The sequence below is a fragment of the Gopherus flavomarginatus genome, chromosome 1 (genome assembly GCF_025201925.1).
Source record: "Gopherus flavomarginatus isolate rGopFla2 chromosome 1, rGopFla2.mat.asm, whole genome shotgun sequence".
Classification (NCBI taxonomy): domain Eukaryota; kingdom Metazoa; phylum Chordata; order Testudines; family Testudinidae; genus Gopherus; species Gopherus flavomarginatus.
In genome coordinates this window covers 147,119,567-147,129,678 of record NC_066617.1, presented here as the reverse complement: position 1 = coordinate 147,129,678, position 10,112 = coordinate 147,119,567, and positions in this window count along the sequence as shown.

Below are 10,112 nucleotides of genomic sequence, written 5' to 3'. Positions count from 1 at the left end.
CAAACCTCGATGCCAACTCTGCCCACATATCTACACCAGCAACACCATCACAGGACCTAACCAGATCAGCCACACCATCACTGGTTCATTCACCTGCACATCCACCAATGTAATATACGCCATCATATGCCAGCAATGCCCCTCTGCTATGTACATCGGCCAAACTGGACAGTCTCTACGGAAAAGGATAAATGGACACAAATCAGACATTAGGAATGGCAATATACAAAAACTTGTAGGAGACCACTTCAACCTCCCTGGCCACACTATAGCAGACCTTAAGGTGGCCATCTTGCAGAAAAAAAACTTCAGGACCAGACTTCAAAGAGAAACTGCTGAGCTTCAGTTCATCTGCAAATTTGATACCATCAGCTCAGGATTGAACAAAGACTGTGAATGGCTTGCCAACTACAGAACCAGTTTCTCCTCTCTTGGTTTTCACACCTCAACTGCTAGAACAGGGCCTCATCCTCCCTGATTGAACTGACCTTGTTATCTCTAGTTTGCTTGCTAGCATATATATACCTGCCCCTGGAAATTTCCACTACATGCATCTGAGGAAGTGGGTATTCACCCACGAAAGCTCATGCTCCAAAACGTCTGTTAGTCTATAAGGTGCCACAGGATTCTTTGCTGCTTTTACAGATCCAGACTAACATGGCTACCCCTCTGATACTTGGTTTTAAATATCAAGTCAAAATGATTTTTTTCATTTTGATTTGACAAATTATTTGATTTTTAGAAAATGAACAATTTCAGCTTAGTGGTTTTGGGGATTATTTTGGGTAGATACTTTTGTCTACAGTATACTTTTGTCTACTTTTGTCTATGAGTCTATGAGTCTCTGCCTACCCCTTTGTCCCACAGGACAAAGGGCATGGGATAAGTTAGAAAGTGTGTGAAAGTGGTGGAAAACCCTATTTTTCATAGTTTTGTACAGTTTTGAAAGTGGAAGAAGTTGAAAACTCTAAGAAATGTTTACAAGTAAGTAAATAAAGTTGAAGAAATAAAAAGGGGGAAAATTTAAACCAAAAAATGGAAAAGTGAATTGAAAGCATATGATAAATTTAAACAAAATGAAAAGTTTTGTTACAAAATGTCATTTCGAAACAACTTGAAAGGAACCCTATTGCTTCAATTTAAAATAAAAATTCACACTGAAAACTTGACATTATTTCAGGCCAAAAATTTCAAATGGTGAGTTTCCCTGTTAAGTTTACTGTTGGAAGAAGTTTGGTTTTATGATCAGCTCTGTCAGTGTCCAATGAGGATACTTTTTTATTTACTATATAGAACTGGTGAAGCTTCTTCTCTCTGAGGATCTCAATGTGCTTTATGAATGTCATTTGATTTAACCTGTCACAGTAAACCTAGGAATTCAGTATTAATGTCTGTGTAACAGGACACTTGGAGGGCCGAGTAGCCCAGTAGTTGGAATGGTTTACTTCTAGCTCCCTGCTTGAGATGCCTCAGTCTTTAAGGCAGGAAGTAGAGTAGGGGGATCAGGGCTACCACTCCACTGGGTTCCAGCCCAGGGCCCTGTGTGAGTTCATCCCTGAGTAGCTGACCTCCCAGCAGGGAATCTATATCCACTGCCCTGTGTTAATTCCTACCCTTGCCCTTTCAGTTTGGGGTGTGGCCTCCACAGCCCAAGTTACTCTGGTGGCTTATCTCCAGTGGCCTGGACTTAGAGTAAGGGTTCTCAGGACAAATTTTTGTGTGGCTGTGAGTGCGGCCACCAACTCAAGTATCATTTTTCACAGAGGACTTACTAGCTAGCAGTAAACAAACATACAAGTATCACTTTTCACAGCAGACTTACTCGGCCCCAGTAAGCCTGGGGACAAATTAAGACCTGGATGGGGGGTCAGGGTAGGCAGCAGGAGCCAGAGATGATGGGGTTGGGGGAGGGGGAGCTGGAGGAAACAGTGAGGGGCCAGAGCCTGAAGCCCCATGACTGGGGGATAGGGATGGAGCCCAAAGTTGCACAGCTAGAGCCCGGGGCCAGCTCCTGGGCAACCAGAGCTGGAAGCCCTGCGGCAGGAATCTACTACCCCAGGGCTGAAGCTCAAAACCTGAGCCCCACCACCCCTGGGAAAGTGGGGAATTCACCAGCTGCCTGCTCCTCCAGCATTGTGCCCCTCTGTCTCCAGAGGGGTGGGGGAGCAGGGCCCAATCCCTGCTTGCAGACCCAGCAGCCAACACAAAGGGAATTCATCTAAAAACAACAGGGAAGGGGAGGGGCTGCTGCTTTGCCCCACCTCCCATCACAACCCAGGAGGCTGTGCCCGCAAGAAAAGTCCCTGATGGCTGCATGTGGCCATGGTGGCCACATTTGAGAAATGCTGGCTTAAATGCTGAACATTGTGAGAGGCGTGTGGCTTATGACATACCCCTCTCCTTGGTACCTCCCATTGGTTAGTTTAGGTAGATCTCTGCCTGGCATACTGGCTTTTGTGGATTGCATTTCTAAGGCACCTATATCTCTCCATTCATTGTATAAGGAACCTAGGCATCTAACTCGGGATTTGTAGATCACATTGTTGTTCCAAAAAAACCAGCGAGTTCTTGTGGCACCTTAGAGACTAACAAATTTATCTGGGCATAAGCTTTCATGGGCTAAAACCCACTTCATCAGATGCATGGAGTGAAAAATACAGTAGGCAGGTATATATATACAGCACATGAAAAGACGGGAGTTGCCTTACCAAGTGGCGTTTCAGTGCTAACGAGGCCAATTCAATCAGGGTGGATGTGGCCTATTCCCAACAGTTGACAAGAAGGGGTGAATATTAACAGTAATTTGTTCCAGTAATTTTCCAGGTGCCTAAAAGTTCGGTGTTGGAAAGTGCAGCGTTGCAACATATAAGTTCCTTTATGGATCCTGACCTAAATAATTTACTGTGTGGCTTTTGTTATTATTGATAATGTTCATATATTTAACAGAGCTGTTCAAAATATTTCCACTGAACTTTTTATGATGGAAAATTTGGTTTTTGATAAAATGAATATTTTTGAGAAAACTGTGTGGTTTCTTTCAAAATATTTGTGGTTTTTTTGGTAGGAAACCCAAAAAAGCTGAACAATATTAACTTTCAACCAAAAGCCAAAACTATGGAGGGTTTTGGTCAAAAACCTTTCGTTTTATTGCAGTTTCTAGTCATACATTTTTTGGTTTTCAGTTTTTCAATAAAAAATCAAAATTTTCTGCAAAAAATGTCAAAAAAATGTATAAATTATAAAATTCTTCCTTAACTTCAGGCTATTTTCTAGCAAGTTTCTGGGCCTTTTTGCAAACCGTTACTTATTTTGCTTCAAATACTTAAAAAACAACGAGCATGTATAATTCCTCCAGTTCTTTTTGTTTCTCAAATATGCCCTCATTTTGAGAAATATCATTTTCAGTCTTTCACTTAGCCTTTGTAAGCTTCCCAAGGCCCTGTCAAACTTTAGAAGCAGCAGCAAAGAGCCAGGTGCGCCAGTTCCTGGGACCTGCTGGCTACTATCAGCGGTTTCTTCTCCAAATTGCCGCAATCACATCCTCCTTGACCGGGCTTTTGACCAAGGACAGCCCCCAGCAGGTAGTTTGGACCCAGATGCCACGATGCATTCCAGATGCTCAAAGAAAGTCTTTGCCGTGAACCGGTCCTATATAGCCCTGATTTTGACTGGGGGTTCATCCTCCAGATGGATGCCGTGGAGGTAGGACTTGGGGCCATTCTGTCCCAAGAAGTGGATGGGGAAGAACACCCAGTCTTACACATTAGCCAGAAGTTGTTTCCCCTGGAAAAGAACTACGCAGTGGTGGAGAAGGAGGCCCTTGCAGTAAAGTGGCTTGTGATGCCTTGCATTACTATATCCTTGGAGTCCCATTCACGTTGATCACCGACCATGCTGCACTCCAGTGGTTGGCTTAAATGAAGGATAATAATATGAGAATTCAGCGTAGGTACCTGGCTCTACAGCCCTATACCTTTACTATTCACCATGGGAGGAGGGGAGTGTAGCGAGGCGGCCTGATTCCCAGCTGCTTCAGAGGGGAAAGAGCCCCTCCGATCGCCAAAGTGGGTGGAGCCAGTGGAGCTTGCACCCGCGCCCCAGAGATCAGGGCACAGGACAGGAAATACAAAAGCCAAACCCCAGAGCTCACTAGAGCCCCGGTCACCAGGGAACCCAGATGCCTGTGACCTAGCTCCCAGTGGGGAGACTCTGGCAGTCCGTGACTGACCCGAGGACTGGCCAGACCAGCCGAGGCCTGATGCTGACCAGACCCTGGAGAAGCTGTTAAGCCTGCCTCTGGCAAGCTACCCAGAGGAGCTGCCAAGTCTACCACTAGCCAAGTACCCCGAGGAGCCCATGGTGCTTGATTCCATGCAGGACCCCATCCAGACGCAGGTACCTCTAGAGGGAGAGGCAGGAAGTAGCTTGGGGGCAGCCGACCCTAGTCTGGCAGGAGCACACCCAGAGCCAACATCAATGTGTTGTGGCCAGGACCCCCACTGACACAGCATCAGGTCTTCTGCCGCTGCTAGGGCCCCAGACTGAGACACAGTGGAGTGGGAGGGCCTGTGTCCCCCCATGCCACCCAACTCGCGGGTGGCAGACTCCCCCTCTCCCTGGCCTTTGGATGCTTGGGTTTACTATCACTGCTCACCCCTGCTTGAAGGCCTGAGCTCCTGACTGTTTGCTGGCCCACCCTGACCCAGGGCCCAGGCCTGTTCCTGTTTACTCAGCCCCTGCCTTAGGGCCTGAGGGCTGGGGCTCCTGACTGTTTGCTGCCCAGCCAGGCTAATTCCCTGATTCACTGGACCTAAGTAGTGAGGCAGCTTGGTTCCCAGCCGCCCCGGAGGGGGACAAGCCCCAGCCAAACCTCTATACAGAAGGATATCGTGAAGCTTAACAATCTTTATTAAAATCTCTTTGTTCCAAATTGTGAATTGCGTTTTTTTCTTAAGAATGGTCCCCCAGATGTGTACAGATATTAACACTAGTGCTATCACAGCTTTATGGTGATTAGTTATCCTCAGGAGCATTGAATCTCATGGGATGCTGAGCACCTCATCTTACCAGAGCAGAAATTGTCTCTTACATGGGTAGTGGTTATTAAAGGCCAGGGCAGGATAAGCCTCCCCTGACCAAGGCCCTACCCATGTTCCTCCTGGAGGCCTCACCCTTCTGCCCCTTCTACCCTGAAGCCAGCCCAGCAAGGGGCTCAGCTCCAGCCAGTGGTCTGGATTGTTACTTCTGTACATTCCAGGAGCTATCTGTGTCTCAAGGAGACAGCCACTATAGTTGGGACTGTGGTGTAGACCATTATATTTATTGTAGTTAACAACTAGTAAGGGGCTACGATTTTTGCCCCCAGTGGCTCAGAACTGCAGGGTCCCACCGTGTCCTGCAGAGGTAGGGAGCTGTGGGTAACCCCACCTCCTGATGCAGTGAGGCCCTGAGCTCCCAGGCACCAGGCATGGCGGGGGTACCTTACATGTCCTGGTAGTTGGTGGGTGGAGGGGGATTCCTTCAGCTCCCCACAGACACAGACAGCAGGGGGACCCCCACAGCTTCCCAGTCCCCCTGGGCAGTAGGGGAACTCCCTCAGCTCCTGGCTGCTGTGGGCAGCAGGGGGATCCCTGCAGCTCCCTGCCACCAGTGGAAGGGGACCCTGAAGTTCTGATTTTGGCATGGATATTTTTAATAAAAGTCAGGGACAGGTCACAGACTTCCATGAATTTTTCTTTATTGCCTGTGACCTATCTGTGACTTTTACTAAAAATATCTGTGACAAAATCTTAGCCTTAATAATTAGACATCAAAGTATGGGTCAAGTGAGCCATGGTTTTGTCACGATAGTGGCATAAAATGTTTATTTCACTTGTTTGTACAGTTAATGGGGGAAATACATCATACAGATGGCAGGTACCCCACAGATAGCTACACAAAAGATCTGCATCTCACTTTACCTGTTTTACACTGGTGTATCTCAACTAAATTCAGTAGCTTTACTCCAGATTTACATTGGTGTAAGTTAGATCAGACTCAATCCCAAAATATTTGATGTTTTATCTTTGATGTCCACACTACAAAGTTGGGTCGACATATGCCACATTAGAACGAGTTAATAATGTATGTGTCTACATTTCCTAGTCCCTTCCGCCAACCCGAAGAGTTTGTAAAGTCGACTTCTGTACTCCACCTCCGCGAAAGTCATAGTGCTTCAGTCGACGCATTGACATGGGGATAATATAGACACTGCACTGTGTAATTTGGATGAATTGGCCTCCAGGAGATATCCCACACTGCTTCACTGTGACCATGCTGAAGAGCACTTTCAACTCCACTGAACATCAGCCAAATACACAGGAAACAGCTGTTAAAGCCCCAGGAACTTTTATATTTTAATTTCCTGTTTGATTGGCGTGGAGAGCTTGTCAGCGCAGCTGATCATTGATGCTCCAGGCCGCAAATGTGCTCCAGCATGGAGTACACAGGAAGTGCTGGATCTTATTGCTGTGTGGGGAGAAGAGTTTGTGCAGGCAGAGCTCCGATCCAGCAGAAGAAATGCTAACATCTATGCCAAAATCATGCAGGACATGGAGGAGAAGGGTTACACCAGGGACACAGCAGTGCCACGTAAAAATAAAGGAGTTTCAGCAAGCATACCTGAAGACAAGAGAGGCAAACAGTCGCTCTGGTTCTTAGCCACAAACATGCTGCTTCTATGAGGAGCTGCATGCAATCTCACCATTACCCAAAAATGCTTCATGGATACCTTCTGCAGTACATTGACTGCACAAAAGGAGATAGGGGAACCTCTCTGCTGCTTCATCTTTTGAATTTTCCCTAGTCTCTGTCAGAACCCTCCATATCAGAACCCTATAACAAAAGCTATAACATTGTCACTAGAAGAACCAGTGGGAGCAGCACTGGAGTCAGCAAAATCAGAATCAACATCAGAAAAGCCTTTGAAACTAATGGCTTCAGTATCAGCAGTTTCATAGTCTCTTTTATTCCTTTTATTAGTCACTTTAGTGCCTAGGTCAAGAGCAAAAACAGGCACAGGACAAAGACAGTTTCTGACTTGGGTCAGTGGGCAGATGGTGGGAAATGCCATGAGAATGTGACATGATCATAAAAGCAGGAACCAGGGGTGAAAGTAACATAGAGGACTTTCAAGTACAAGGCCCTGCTTCAGGCCCCTGAAAGGGGTGGGGCCTCGGGCAGAAGGGGCGGGGATGTGTGGTCAGCCTTTCCCAGCCAGCCCTTCTGCGCTGCCCAGTCCACACCGCCTGGGGCTCCAGCAGTAATTTAAAGGGCCCGGTGCTCCAGCCGCTGCTGCGGTTGCAGCACCTTTTACGTTGCTGGGCCCTGGGGCAGCTGTCCCTTTTGCCCCCTCTCCGTCTGCGGTGAGTCAAAAGGGGCAGCACTTTAACATTGGCTGTGTATGGGCCTGGACCATCAGCCACTTCTTAACTTGCTGTACCAGCCCGTACCAGCCCACTTTCACCTCTGGCAGGAATCCAACCCAGCCACCACAGTGCTCTTAAAATGGAGGAATCTTAGAGTTCAGCCTTGTCTGCTCTACACAGTTTTGTCAGCAAAAGGCAACTTTTGTCAATAAAACTGGCAGTGTACACACTACAGTGCTCCTGCCACAAACAAAACTGCCCTGCACCAGATTCTGTCTCAGGATTGGTTGTTTTCGGCTGCTGTCTGAACTTGAAACAGTGTGCTGACACACTTACTCCCCCCGCCACAGCCACTCCATCTCTGTCTCCTTCTCATGCACACACTCCTTGTCACACACTCTCCCCCTCCATACACACACTTCTGTGGGCTTCTTGTGTTACTATATAGAGATGTCGGTTTGGTCATATTGCCAAGTGCTACTTTAAAAAGTGATTTCAAATGTGTTACTTTTCGGGCACACAGCAATCATTACAAAGTCCATAGCATGGTGCAAACAAACAATGCCTGGCTCAGCACACAACAGCAACACACATCATTGTGCCTCAGTGTTAATATGCTCCTTCAAGGCAACCCCCAGCGAAGTAGTCCCCCACTGGGCTCCTTTTACAGCCTTGTGGTCATAACGCACAGCACAATACTGAATAGCAGTGCAGGAGCCATGCTTTCAGACAGAGATGGCTGGGTTGCAGGTTACTAGGACAGTTTAAAAGTGGCTGGTAATCTAGTAGGATGCCCATGGAATGATGAGATTGAAAAGCCTTCATCATGTGGTGCTGTACCTACCCCATATGGCATTGCAAACAGTCGCTGTGCCTCATTGGTTCCCAGATAAGAATACCAGATTCAGGACAAACTGCTGAAAAATAGGTCACACCAGCTCCAATCTGGTGGTTATTCTTCCATAAAATATACCAGGCCAATAACAAAAGTAAACTTCTAGGTCATCACACTGGGTAACAAGAATTCAGAAATGCAGCCTCCAGATCCCACCCCTTGTTTCACCACCCAGACACTGGATTTAATGATGAGTGGCTATCTAAAACCAATGAACCAAACAAAGGTTTCTTCTAATAGATCATCCACACAAACCAGGCCAATATATAACTCAGATCTCACTCAATAATCATGTCATTGCTAATCCTTTAGTATCTAATATACAAAGGTTTATTTATAAGATAAAAGAAAGAGGATAAAGTTATAATGGTCAAGGAAAACAAATGCATACATTCATTGCAAAGCTCTTGTATCAAGTTTGAAACAGTGATGGAATAAACTGCTGGCTTGTAATGTCTCCAATAACTTAACTTCCAAAAGATTGGAAAGTCCTCAGTCCATTGGTTGGAATGTTCCTTTTAATGTAAGTCTGTAGTCCAGAGATCAGATCAGGAAAGAGGCAAAGTGGAGATGCTTCCAGGGCCTTTTATAATTTCTCTCATGTGGAGGGAATACTCTCAGTCTTAGTTTGTGGAAAAGTACGGGTACAAGATGGAATCCAAGGGCACATGAGGAAATCATATACCCTTGCATGCTTTGATGAGTCATAGAGGCAGCCCTTACCCCTATTCTGGCTAAGATGTCCACAGGAAGGCTCACTAAGCAGGGATTCTTCTATGGCTCACTGTGTTCATTAATGGGCCATCAACATGAATTGTCCAGTCACAACATGCTGGTTAGACTGGATGTATGTGGGCGTTGCACTAGGAGCAAACACATCTGAAGAGTGAGCTCTCAAAACTGGAGTCCCTCATACAAAACCAGCCTTCCACACAAACTTCCACTTGGCTGGACTTTACAAAAATGAGACAAGCCATTTACAGTGCACACTTTACTTCTCTACAGAGGAAAAAGGACAGTAAATGATCTAAATTCCTACATGCCACACGGGCTACAATAGGGGGCTACCCTTAACTCACCCAATAATATTGTTAATCTATCCAACCACACACTTAGCCCGACAGAAAAGTCTGTCCTATCTCGGAGACTCTCTTTCTGTCCCACCATCCCCACATGCGTGATACAGGTCTGCCATGATCTGGAAGCCAACTTTCGCCATCTCCGACTCAAGGAATATTTTCAACACACCACTGAACAATGCACTGACCCACAGGAACCCTCCTACTAACACAAGAAGAAGAATAATTCTGCATGGACTCCTCTTGATGGTCAAAATGACAGACTGGACTTCTTCACAGAGTGCTTCTGCAGACTTGCACAGGCTGAAATTGTGAACAAACAGCATCACTTGCCCCATAACCTCAGCTGTACAGAACACAATGCCATCCACAGCCTCAGAAACAACTCTGACATTATAATCAAAGGGACTGACAAAGGAGGTGCTGTAGTCATCATGAACAGGTCGGATTATGAACAAGAGGCTGTCAGGCAACTATCCAACACCATATTCTACAGGCCACTATCCTCCAATCCCACTGAGGAGCACCAAAAGAAACTACACTGCCTGCTCAAGAAACACCCTGCTATAGCACAGGAACAAATCTATACAGACACACCCCTAGAGCCCCAACCAGGGGTATTCTATCTGCTACCCAAGATCCATAAACCTGGAAATCCTGGATACCCCATCATCTCAGGCATTGGCACTCTTACAGCAGGATTATCTGGCTATTTGGATTCGTTCTTCAGAC